Below are 14,096 nucleotides of genomic sequence, written 5' to 3'. Positions count from 1 at the left end.
GCAGATTTATTACATGCCAAGTGCAGGATATTTTCTAAGTCAGTATGCCATTCCTGGCCAAATATTGGATTTTATAGTCCTTTTTAATGAAAGCTGCAGAGTTATAAAAGATGTGGAATGGTTTAAAAAAGTCAGTATTTCAAAAAAAAAAAAACAACTATTTTGAGCTGTTCAAAGCATAATATCCTGGGATTCTCCAAAATTACGAGACATGTTTGTTATAGTATGACTTGCCACCATACAAAACTAAGGGAACAAGAGACATTAATAATAATAATAATAATAATAATAATAATAATAATAATAATAATAATAATAAATTACCCATGCCATATTAGATCATTAATGTAATCCATTATTCTTGAATGGAAAAAGGAACTACTACACATCCTTAAATTAATACCCAGAAAATATCCTGAGACACATTATTAAGGGGATGGAAGACCAGCATCTAGATTAAATTAGAGACAACAATAGCTGGCTCTTAAAACCTTAGGCAGGGATTAACATAATTATATTAATATATATAAATATATAATTAATATATATAATGTATTGCACGTGTGCAAGGCAGCCATGATCCCAGATGAAACTCTTTGATAGCTGATGCAAATTTGTTTCACAAAATGAGAAAGCATTAGGAAAAGAAATTTTCTATCCTGGTTGAAGTTCAGAATTACAAACCTACATCCTCAAGCACACTGCTGTGTTCTCATGTATGACAGCTTTCTTCTCTGCAAAGATTCAAGATCTACCTACACAGATCACAGATCACAGATCAGTGCAGCAGCCCCTGGCAAGCCTACAGCTTTCTAGGTGTGCTCATCTTCATTGGCAGAAAGCAAAGGATCAAAGGTTTTTGCTTATTCAGCTGATCATTGCTTTTTCTTAAATTTATTTTGTTTATTCTTAAACACAGGTTTAGAAGCCTGAGGTAGATAAAACATTGAGTATGGTGCTGCTCATGTAATTTTACTGCTATCTGACTTCTGAGACACAACCAGCCCACCAAGGAGTTAGACTTTAACCCAAATACATAGATCAGTCCATACTAAATTCTACACATTCAACTAAGTTGAAACTATGAGTATGTGTTCACAGTCATTCATGTTCATGGCTGAAGATTGTCACAGTGGCTCCTTTTGGCATTAATCCTCCAGTCATTCTACCTGGGCACATGGTGAACTGCCCATTCCATATGGCTCATTTTTTGTCCACCTACTCACATTTATTTCCCTTGGAGGAGAATGTTTAATTTGGGGTTCTGTTGGGACAGGAGAGCATACTGAGGAACATATCCCACTATGGGAACTCAATGGCTGAAAGAGTCCAAGTTCCTCTAAAGGTTAAGAAAAATAAATACACTACAAGCCACTTCTCTTTGAGTGGGGAATTTGCAGCTAAACCTCCTAGAGACTGGTATTGGTTAAAAAAGAAAAAAAAAAGTTTCAATAAATATCTTTAGTTTCAGATAGAAACTGTTTCTGAAACAAGATAATCAAAGTAAAGATGAACACATTTATTGGTGGGGCATGGGGGATATTTGTAGAGTTTTGTGGGTTTTACCCTGCAATGAAGATACTGTTAATAGGATTTCCTCTGAGAAACTCACCACTCAGAAATCAGGCTCACAGAGAAGTAAACACTCCTGAACATGCCTTGAACAGCTGTGTTGTCCTTTATGTACCAGTGACTCCATTGATCTTGAAGCAAATGTCATAGATAACTTCTCTTTAGAATCAGCCATGTTCCAAGCCATCAAGTTTCCTTATGCTGTCTTTCTTGCTTTATAGCATTCAACAGATGAGAAAAAGTGAGTTTTTGTTTCCAATTCTTACGAGTTCATTAGTAAATATCTTTTACAAATCCCTGTGATTATTTTTGAGAAGAAAGCAATTGCCAGCTCACTGAAGATATTAATTTTATTTAAGAACTATATTTCACACAAGACTTCCCATTTTCAACTTACTTTAATTACATAGTCATTAGAGACAGATATGAGAAGCGCAGCTTATTTGAAGTATTTATTATTCATTCTTGTATTGTTAATGAAGTAATGCCTGAAGCACATCTGCAGTAAGAAGTCACCTTCTTGTTCATCAGTTTTTCAAGTCCATAAAATAAATGTGATTGCTTCAGGTACTGCATTACAAAGATTCAGTACCATTGCTTTCCATATTAACATCTACATGCAAATTTATTCTGTTGTTCTTTCTTCAATAATTAACATTATCTGCTAATATATTCTTGCTCAAACCAGTTCCTTTAGTAATTATCATCCAACGTTGTATGTACTCACTGAGCAACTATAGTTTATTCTTCCTTTTTCCATCAAAAGGTCATTTTAAAGACACATCCACAACATGCCTCCTATGATCTGCAAGCCCTGCAAGAACCAAGCTGTTGTTTCAGCCCCTGGGCTGTAGTTCCATATGCCTAAATCCATTACAAAATCTGGATTTATATGAAGCCAATGAAAAACATAATTAACATTTTGGTATTTGGTGTGCAATAATTTATTTTCTGTTATCAAAATTACATAGGCTGCCAAATGTGTGATACAGATTATGGGACAAACTGTGCTTAAAATGCAGGTTCTTTCAAAACAACCTGTTATTTCCCATGAAGTATTCATGGGAAGAAAGAGATTAAAATGCATAGGCTCGATTTTGCCTTCAGCTCTTTTCTGGCTCCTCTGTTTAAGTCCCAGTTCAACAAAGTGCTTAATTGTCTGATTAATTACAATTATGTGACTATTTCCACTGAGAGGAGTAGTATGATATAGGTACCATGATGCTACAGTTGGTTAAATTTGATCATACAAAATGAAGGACTTGATAAAGAGGGTACAGAGAACAACAGAAATGTTCCCTTCTTTTGACTGTGAACTTTAGACCTGCCTGAAGAAAGTTGCTACAGACCAGTTTCCAGTCCTTTGCTTAAATCTATTTTATAGCTTAATTTACACGATTCTACTGCGCATTTTTTTGTCTTAAATATAATGTAAGTTGATTCATTTTCTTTAAATTAATACTACTAGATCCAGAAATGTTCTTAAAAGTCTAGAAGCTTCGGTAAATTAAATGCTAAGCATTTATTCTTGCTCTAGTCAAAAACACAACATTCAAGTGAAGAGCCTTGTCCATTTAAGATCTGAGCAAGAGTGTTCAATGTCTTCTGAATTTGAGGAGGTTCTGTTGGAGTCTGAGACACAGAGTGTGGGCCCTTGTTTTTGATATTTAGTTCTAAGATCCAGCAGAACACTGAATTTCATGCAATATGAAATTTATGAGCATGTTTTCATGGTGATACATGAAAACAACTGTTAAAGTTAGGTAGAAAAAGCTAAAAGTGTGAATGTGTAGATTAGAGAGTTTTCTTAAGTCACTGGGTGAAAAAGTTAAAGTTTAGAGTTTAAGATAATTTAGGAAGCAGAAGACAAGAGGGAGGATTTAGAATGCTGTTTCTTTTCTTTCTTTTTCATGTTCTTCTTCCAGAGGTTTTTGGGTAATAGTGAATGATTGGATAGAAAATGCTGCAGTGCAGCACACAGGTGTTGGGTCATTGGGTCATTAAGGAAAATAATATATGTGTCTATTGTTAATTGGATAAGAATGAGTATAAAGATAAAACAACTGCATAGTTCAGGGCCATTTTGTTCTTTCAAACACAAAGTGAGCCACAAGGCCATTCTGTACCTTCAGAAGAAAATGAGCCAGGTTGCAGTGAATAGAACTTGTGCAGAAAGTCTGGAGAGACCTGCCAAGTTTTGTGATAGCATCCTAATAAATATGAGAAACAAGATTCTAATGAGCTTAGGACTTTTCTTCAAACCCAGAGAACTGAGATAAGCAGGTCTCTCCACAAGGGAGGATCCCAAAGGAGCTCAGCCCAAAGGGGACTGAGAAATCCGGGAGGAAAGAAAAATACAGAAGTGCAGCAGAATCAAGAGAGAGAAAAAAGAAATGAAAAAGGAAAAGTTACAGGTTCAGCTGTGTGCTTCAACCCATTTTTCCACTGGAGCTCCCTTACAGCTGTAGGAAAATGTTCATGTGTCCTACAGAACGAGCAGTTTGTGGGCATAAAAGGAGCAAGATTAGCATCACTCCTGACATAGCAGGGAAGTAGCTGGAGAAGTGTGTTCTGCTCACTTCTTCTGCCACCAGGAAGATGTAAAAGTAATTTTTTAAAAAAATTTCCATACTGCTTTTGTGGATTCAGAAGAGTGAAATTCTATTTCTATGAGGTAATTGACCATTGTGTATTGGGAAAGTAAATACACAAAGCAATGTGAGCTGATGAGATTCTACAAGAGTGTGGGCTACTTACGTGTTTTCAGATGACAGGGAGGAGATTAGAAATTAAATTCATAATAAGGTTAAAAAAAAAATTGGAATTTTGCTTGCCATGGATCTTTAGTTTAGCATTTTAGGTTGTCCAGTAGTTGTGTTTTTTTAAAGCAAGATTTATTATAAGAATTTCCTATAAAAAGGGAATTTCTGCCAATTTTATGAAGACATAGGACCAGACTAGAAGAGGTGAAAGCATTTGCAGATTTACCCCTGCAACAGAGTAGGCAATTCCCATGTCTAATTTCTACTGATATTGGCACAATATTTTTATAAGCAAAAAGTTGAAGTAGAAACAAAAAGAACTCAATATATTTATCATAAAATTCTACAGTCAAAAGTGACTTTGATGCTGTCTGTTCCTGTTTCGTTAAGCTCCTCACAGGCAGCATAATCCTGATAATTTCAATTCCCTAGAATAATATTCTCTATTTCATTTGCTTCTAAAGGACCGAATTATTAACCATGTCATATTGTAAAATTGCTATCTAAAGACTTCATGATGTGCTAAGTAGAAAGGGAATTGCCAGAGGCTGTAAGCTCTGGGTCAAAGGACAGTTGTTTGTAGCTCATTAGTATGATGTGGTGAAATCTGAAATTATATTAACTGTTTGTTTAAGATGTAATTAGAGAACAATTTATGCATTTTCAAGTATTCCATGCAGAGACTCATGTAGAATCTGCAATCTCATATCAACAGTGGCAGAAATTCTTTCTTGGGTGCATTATTTGCTTCATTCAGAAGCAGGAAAACAATTCAAAAGTCAGAATATATTGCTCAGCATGTTTACTTCTTTTTTTTTCTTTTTTCTTTTTGCTATTTCTCTCTTTACTCAGCTGTGCAACCCTGACTGCCAATATATGGTTTTACAGGAGAGCTCAATTCAGTCTGTTCTGTTCCCATTCTGCCTTTTGAAGCCTGAAGAAAATTCAAGTACAGGCTGAATTAGCCTCATGGCTTTGGGCATGTGTGGGCCAGGAGTCAGCTTCCAGGCTGCTGTGACACAAGTGCTGGGCACCTCAGAGGCTCCTGCCCAGGTGCACAGGCTAAAGGCTGGGTGACCTCTTTCCTCAGTCTGCTGAGAAGGAGAATAAAGTCATCACACAGAGCACTTCATCTGGACTCCTTGTTTTGATGTCAGGGAGTGTGGCATGAAATAGGAGATTGCACTTTTTCCTAGGGAAGCTGGTCTTGGTGCTGTCTCTCCCCAAGCACACACATCACCTGAGCTGCAAGCTCAATTTAGTGGTTCATCCACCAGCAAAGCTCCAAGCAACCCCTTCTTCCTCCCTTTAAAGCAAGCTCTGGGTGCTCACCTTCACACCTAACAGCAGAATTCTTCTTCAATGTGTCAGGTGGAAAGGATTAAGAGCCTGTGTTGGAGTCAGAGGCACAGAGTGTGCCCTTATCTCTGATACCTGGCTCTGACGTCCAAGAAAACACTGAATTTCATATAACGTCTTGAAAACAACTGTTAAAGTTAAATAGAAAAACTGGAAGTGTAAATGTTTAAATTAGAAAGTTTTCTTAAGTCATTGAGTGAAAAAGTTTGGAGTTTTAACTAGTTTAGAGAACAGGAGACAAGCTGGAGAATTTAGGGTGTTATCTCTTGTCCTTCTTCTTCCTTCATCTTCTTCTAGAGGTTTTTTGGGTAGTAATGAGTGATTGGATAGAGAATGCCACAGTGCAGCTCACAGGTGTTGGGTCATTGGGTCATTAAGAAAAATAATTTAGTTGGCATTTGTTAATTGAGTAAATGGACATATGAAAGACCTTGAAGAAGATCTTTGTTGGCCATTTTTGTGCCTTTCTATCTTAGTGCCTGTAGCTCCTTGTACCCTGTATACATGTAATGCTGATAAGAGAAGAATAAACAACCAAGTCTGAAGGAGAGAAAAATCTGCCTCCTTCTCATCAACTTCAGTTCAAGGGGAGAAAGAACCTAACCACAAATGCTCAACAGAGACAATCCTGTTTTCCACCAACACACCAAAATAAAAGAGCTTGGCAAATAGCCTGGTGAATGAGAGTACCCACATCTGAAAATGAAAGAAATGGAAGGAGGCAGAAAAAAGTCTAAGTGTGCTGGGGGAGGAAATAATGTTTGTTCTTAGAGTACAGTAGTGCCTGTTTCTTTAAAAAGACTCAGAATACAATAAATGTGGGGCTGATATGTTTCTATCAGATTGCTGAAATAAGAATTTTGGATAGCCAAGTATGAATCTACATTTGGTTGGCATTAAATCCTTCTAAAATCTTCGCACAACTGATCTTGGTACTGGGATATCCAAACCCTGATCAGCCTAGTTCTTGAACCAGGTTCATTCCTGCTCTGCCTGAAGAGCTAAAACCCAGGCTAAGGAGATTCTATGCACTGTGGAACTACTGCAGCTCAGCTGATTTTGGAATTCATGTTGGATCTCTGAGAGAATCCCCAGTTGTGCTGCACAGTACAACTGACATTGCTACTCTGGGGTCACTGCAAGCATGTTGTGTCCATGAAATGCCCCATATAGGACAGGACAGACCTGCCAAATATATTTCAGGGGAAGAAAAAAGCCTATAGTTGCACCTAAAATATTAAGTGTATGTGTGTATATGTATATATATAGATATTATAAAACATAAAGAGCATGTGTGTGCATATATGTACACACTTTGAGATGAAATAGAGCCAATAAAATTAGAAGACCTAGAAATCTCTATTGAGATATTTTATGTATATATTTATAGTATGCTCTAATTCCCATACAGGATGCAAGTTGCTGTCATTTATTCAATGTTTAATGCTGTATCATTGAAGATTCAGTCTATGGAGATTCCAGGTAATCCTCACAAGAAATAAGGTCGTAGTGAACGTAATATTTGAGGAATTATTGAAAAATAAATATATCTAAGCAAAATGAACCTGAGTGCACTGGGTACATCTATATTATGCTACATATGTCAGGATAATAAAAGCTTTCATTTGAAAGAAAATAATATAATAATTAGTTGACAGCTAAACTTTTTCCCTGGTTGCCAGATAGTTTTACAAATATGCAGTTTAAAATAGTGACTTAGCTACTGTATCTAATATAATTATAGAACAAGGAAGGTTTATGCACAGCATTCATTAGTATCTGCATACTTTTTTAAAAAACAGCAATTACTGTGTTTTTCAGTATAACAGCCTTGGAAAATGCTATCTGATCACTTAAAAACTTGGACACAAAACAGTTTTGATTACAGGTCACTGTAAATATCTCTAAAAGTGGAGTTATTATGTATAACTTGCTATTACTCATGATAAAAATCTATCCCACATTAAATCTATCCTGCTCTCATACTTAATCTGTTTCTACAAAGACAGTATTTATACACATCAGGATAGCTTTAAACATAATATTTGATTTAAATTTTGTTATTTATATACAAAGAACATTGAAATGCCTCAGTTATGTCAAATCAAGTGAAATATCACTGAGAGTAGATGTCTGTTGCTAAAAGCTTTCAGACTTAGTAAAGGCTTGTGTATGAAATGAGTTTTGTAGTTTTGGCAATGCCCATGTAGAAACCTAGACAAAAGGTACATGACTGTTTATTAAAGACATGTTTATCCTGCATAAAACATTAAAATAATAATATATTATAATATATTATAATATATAATAATATTAAAATTCCTGAAAAGAAACATTACTTGTACCACTATATTCCTGTACCCTGCATCCATCCTATGGGAAGCCCCATCCTAATGAATTACTGCAATGCTGCAGAAGCACCTGCAATTAAATCCACAGAGCAGCCAATACAACTTGGCTTCTTGAGCAAGGGCAAACAGCATCAGGAGAATCAGTTTCCACCCATGAGGGGAATAAAATTGTGCCAAGTCATAGCTCAGTCTTAGGTGGGAGAGGAATGAAGCTGGCCCAGATGGAGGAGGTGGAGTTCATAGTGGAGAATTTAATGGTCACAGTCTCACAGGTGCTGGGCAGGGGGCAGGTCTTCAGACACTCCATCAATACTGAGCAGATTGTTTCCAGCTTTAGGAAGAATATCCCCTGAAATTGCATCTACATGACACTGAGCAGGCAGAAAACCTCTCCTTTTTTTTTTTAGTACTCCTTTGACAGAGAGCTGCACAGCCTAGAGAAGCGGGAATTAAGTGAATTATGATGCACAGGGGTAAAAATCTTGTGAAGGATAAAAGAGGGACGGCTAGAGACCAGAAGTTAAAACAAGGGGAGATGGAAAAGGACTGGAAGAAAATGGATTTTGTAGAAGCAGACTTGCCCATAGCTCCAGAAGAGTACTCTGCATTTTGCTATGGTTCAGCTTTGAATTTATTCTGCTGATTCTATATAATTCCAAAATTCAATTCATAATAACCTCTTATTCACTATAACCACCTTTCTTATGGGTATCTCCTTATGTCAATACTATCTCCATATGTCAATTTGTTATGACATTTTCCTTGGTTTATCAAAGTGACAGACACTGCACTCTGCTTCAAAATGATCCACTCTTATGAATAAAGAAATATCGATATTTTCCAAGGTTTCAGAATTCTTGTTTTGATCCATTGCTCTTTAAAAATTGTGTCTAAATTTTCTATTCAACAAAAAATATGTTGAAAGCAAAGCAGTGAGATGTTTACCTTTATGTATTTCTACTTTCTGATACCCTCTTTAACTGCTCAATCACACATTAGTTATTTTCTGCTGGCTTGGCTGCTGTGTTGGTTAGCTTGAACAAATGTTCTCTTTTTTTCATTACCTTATTTCATTCACATGGATGAATTTGGGATACAGTTTACACTTTCTCTTCCTTTTGACATGTTAAGAAAAAGAAGAAATAACTTCATTTTGAGGTGGGCCATTTTTAAAATAGATTAAAGAGATTATTATTGCTGTACAGCACAACAGAATAGCACAACTTAGCATCCCTGACTTCATCAGCAGACTATCCACCCCAATTCACTATATGTGACTGTTTATGTCTTTGTGTATTTGAATGGTCACTGCAAATTTTCATTTCTGTCATCAATTAGATGGAATATTGCAGATGGAAAAGAAATGAAGTTAAACCACTAGACTTTCAGAAGCTCACACTCTCAGCTTTTAAGTTATTGGATGTTGGTTTCCAGTCTCAAGAAGATGGAATATGTTTCAGGAAATCGATTTTGTTCTCATTTAAGCCAAAGGACCTTGCTATTGCTGCATATCCTGCTCCTTCTTCAGAAAGATTTATTACAAAAGATGTAGAAATTCTGATGAGTTTCCCTGAAAATCTAGATTCCTTGAAGGCAAATTCTGTAGTGTATAACCTCCCTGTTGTGCCAGTGTCTCATCACAGAAATCCCTAAATGTTGCTGCATGTCTCCTCTGTATTAGTGGGGTCTGTATTAGGGCATACACAGGATTGTGGAATCTTCTGCTGTACTGACTGCTGCTTTGGCTAAACTAGAAAAATCTATATTCCCTCTAGAGATTAAAATCTAAAACCTGTAAAGACTGAAACATTTATTTTACACAGTGTTAAAAACCACACATAAACTTCACAGATTGTTAGGTCATGCACTACAGCAAAGAAGCAATAAGTTACCTCTTCTCTTTTAAACAGGTGAGCTAAGTAAAACAAATTTTATCCCCACTATATGCCTTGCTGTGCTTCCAAATATATCCATTTAGGGACATGGAGGGAAGGAACTAGAGGTGAAGCTTCACTCTTTACACAGAATAGCACTGAGGCAAAAGTTACCACAAAGAAAGCAGGGGTGCAGCCACTGGCCCCAGGTCATGCTCTGAATTGCTGTGAAACTCGCTCTGAACTGATCAACAAGCTGCACATGTCCACCTGCTGCACCTCTCCTGCTTTGCCAGCTCCTAAAGGGGGAAGCAAATGCATGAACTCTGACCCCAGCATCGCTTTCTGCTGCTGCTTCTCTGCCCAGAAAGTAAACAAGGAGTAGGAGTGCTCACAGAACCTGTCCATGTGATTTGATTATATACAGGAGGTACAGCTGAGAAGTCTCCATTAGTGTTTGGGAAAGGTCAGCAGTAATCAAAGCTCAGAACTCTTAAGGTAGGAATATATTAAAAGCAGTTATTCTAATCATTGGTTGCATTGACAAACTGGAAATCTCTGGCCTTTCTTTTTATTTTATTTTTGCAATTAAGGTTTGTTTCTGCTCTTGTTTGTTTTGGCACACAGAAAGCCACCTTCTCCTAAAATACCAAACAAATGCTCCTAAGAAGTTGGCTATCTGACATGATTTATTCTTACTCTCCTATGGGGGTAGAATATTGCAATTTGACTTACTTTGGCCTTGTGAAACAGAAAGTACAGGGAGGGGTGAGAAAATACTGAGATATCCAGAAAATCATCTCGAGTTTTTTCTGCTCTCTGATACCTGGGAGACAGGAATTTTCATCTTTAACAGGACATAAATAATTAAATCATGATTTTAAACTAAAGGCTGAAAGGATCCTAGGAGTGCTCATTTTTAGGGAGGAAGAAATGTAATCATTCCAAGAGATTATATCCCAGAAGTCAATAATTTGTCACTAAATTTCAGCAGCCACCAAATCTTTGGAACTATAGACTTCAAAATGTTGTATGCTCACTTATTATGGACAGTCACATATCAAATAATAACAAGAATAATATATTTCCTGTCCTTAAGGTTACCAAAGGCCATATAAAATGCATGAATGTCTTCCATCACCTTTTCAATTTGTCAGTTCCCAAGGGTTCCCATACAGAGTATTTTTTTTCTAGCTCTGCTGTCAAAGTGGTGAATGGGTCTCCACTATTCATAAGGCAAGTGACATCATGCTGCCCTGAATACTGAACAGGAGGTTGAAGCAGAACCTTAATCTTGTTTTTGTCTTCCCTTCCCCTTTTACAGCACCTCTGTGCTGTGAAACAAAGTAGGTTTAGTTTGTGGATCTTTGCTCACCAACAATAATTCAAGATACCATTTCATTTCAAGATCTAAATACAGAGGAAATCCAAGATAAAGTTAATTCAGAACCAAAATTAATTAAAGGAATAAACTCTTTTGAGGTTAAATTATATTTAAAAAACAGTAATTATTTTGTTCACATTTGGTTTCTCTTGAAAACTTTTCCTTTACTCCTGTCTTTTTTGAGAGGTCCTCAGAAGTATTGTGGTGTGGTGATGTATTTGCATGTTTGAAGTCTTGTTTGTTGTGATTAGTCATCAAGAACTCACTTGTTGATAAACATGCTCTGTTTTCCTTATCATAACTCATCTGATCAGAGGGATCATTTCTGCTTGAGAGAAGCTTTTTCCTTTTATTCTAACATAAATCATGTTTATGTTGAACTCAGACATCTTAAAAGCATTCTACTTCTCTTCCCTGTGTCTTTCTGACTCACTCTGACTGTATCCCAGTAAATTGATTGTCTTCTCTAATTTCTTTATGGCATCTCAGATTTATTTAATATGAGAATCTCTCATTTTTCCAAGGAAATATGGTGTTAATTCTCTCGTATCATCAGCCCTTGCCCCATAATACATCACACTTTACTAGATGCAACCGCTGTACTGCAATCACTCTTTCATAGCCCTGATTCATTACCCTAAAATTTCTAATTAACCATATTATTCAGTCAGTTTTACATCAGAAATTGTCTGTTCCCTTTTGCCATGAGCAGAATTACCCTGGATTTCTAAAACAGAGAGTACAGAAATGCGCTGCTGCCAGGAAAAATAACCTGTCCAACCCAAAAGATTCTCAGACATCATTTGCATTTGGACAAACATTCATCAAGAAAACCACAAACAGTCCAACATCCAATAGCTGCTTTGCTGTAACCCTCCTGACAGGGCCTCCCACACCCCAATAGCTCCTCTCCCATTTTACTACATCCAACCCTCCAAATGAAGCAACTTACTTTATGAAATTGATTTTTCTTTTTAATAAGTTCTACTGTCCTTGACAGAAACTGTGCTATGATCAAGTTTATAGAAAACTGTTCTGCAGGGTTCAAGCTTCTGTTCCTAAAACCATCTCAAAAATTGGCTGTAGAAGGGAATGGTTTTGGTAGAAAGGTGAATAGCTGTATGACAGGCTGTTAAGGGTAACACACATTTTAGTATTTCCTATTTCAAGCTATTTTATGAAAATTTTGCATAGATGAAGATGTATCTGATTTCTCTCTCACAAACTCAATAAAGCATTGAGGAATGAAAAGCTATTCTTTTTTTCCTTGTTATCTCAGCAATTTTATACAGAAATACTTTACATTTTTCAAAGAGCTGCTATAAGAACAACTATTTTCCTGGAACTAAACTTACAGTAATAACTTTCTGAGATACAAAGAAAATTAATGTAAGCTGATGGATAAGATGGGATGTGAAACATTATGTATTTTGCCTGATGGCTACTGTCTGTAGGGCTGCTAGCAATATTTCACCGATAGAATTACTCTAAATATACTGAAAATTGTCTTTGGATAGACAGAACTATATCAGGAACTGTGAAACAAATGTTATGGGTTTTGTAATGGGTATAACTGGGTCTGACTTGGGATTGAAGAGTGCTGACAAGCCAATTTGCAAACACAGATGTGTGGGCAGACACATTATATGTATCCTGAACAATTCTGCTATGCCATTCTGTACAGAATTATTCTGGGTATAAGTATTTGATAGAGCAGCAAAGCACAGTGAAATTGATGCCTAAAATTAGATAATCTGATTCTTTTTTGAACGTGGCTGGCAAAAAAAGCTGGTGTGCTGAATAGTTTGACTCAAATTTGTTAGAAAACGCTTGGCAGTAGTTACCTGCTTAATGCACATGTTCACTGGAATATTCTATTCCCTTGCCAATATCCTTTAGGTTTTTTTAAATGACAGTATTTTTTGTGTGTTTTGTAAGACCCTCAGAGTAATTTTACAATGCTGTGTATTCTTGCAATCACAGGAACCACAAATTCTCCTTCTAAAACCTCCCTCATTCAGCTGACCTTCCTGCACAACACTGATTATCTTAATTCATGTAGGCCTGTTTCATACTGAAAAAATGTTAAAAGTAGCAAATATAGTTTATATCCACCGAAAGTTTCTAGTCAGTTTTTCAGATATGAAAATTTTAACAATAGCTGTTGTTAATTTGAGGTTGAGCTGCAAGGGTGAAAGGACAGATTGTGCAACTGTTTAACAAACAGCAGATCAAATTAATTGCAATGATCTCATCAGCATGGAAAAGAACAAAATCCACTCTTTTGTCTAATACACTATCTTAAACATAAGTCTATTATATTATATAAGGAAATGGGGGCTTATATATCAGAAAAAAACTCCCCACCTTTCTGATTGTTTTCTGTATGAGTTTACCTAGGTATAAATCCACAATAATTATCAAAAGTGATCATGAAACTTTGCTAGCAGTGGGTTTACATGGTGTTTTACTTTGGTTTGTTTATAGTTTGGTGAATCTACATTCAGCTTTTCATAGGTGAGAGAAGCTCCAGCCTTATAACAGCACATGAAATGAAAAGAAAGAGCTTCTTAAATTTCAGCTGTGACACAAATGATTCCTTTTCAGAATAGCTGAGTGTCAAGGTTACAGTAATAGCCATCAATTCAATCTTTTCTGAAAGGTACTTATGGGGAATGATTTAAATCTTGATTTTAAATCACATGTTGTCCTTTAATATTTGTGTAGTGGGGAAGTTACATGACTTCTCTGCAGAATACTGCATCCTGTCAATCCTTGAATTTGATTTGTGATG

Source organism: Cyanistes caeruleus, chromosome 4 (assembly GCF_971803275.1).
Source record: "Cyanistes caeruleus chromosome 4, bCyaCae1.hap1.1, whole genome shotgun sequence".
NCBI lineage: Eukaryota > Metazoa > Chordata > Aves > Passeriformes > Paridae > Cyanistes > Cyanistes caeruleus.
This window is presented reverse-complemented; position numbering follows the sequence as displayed.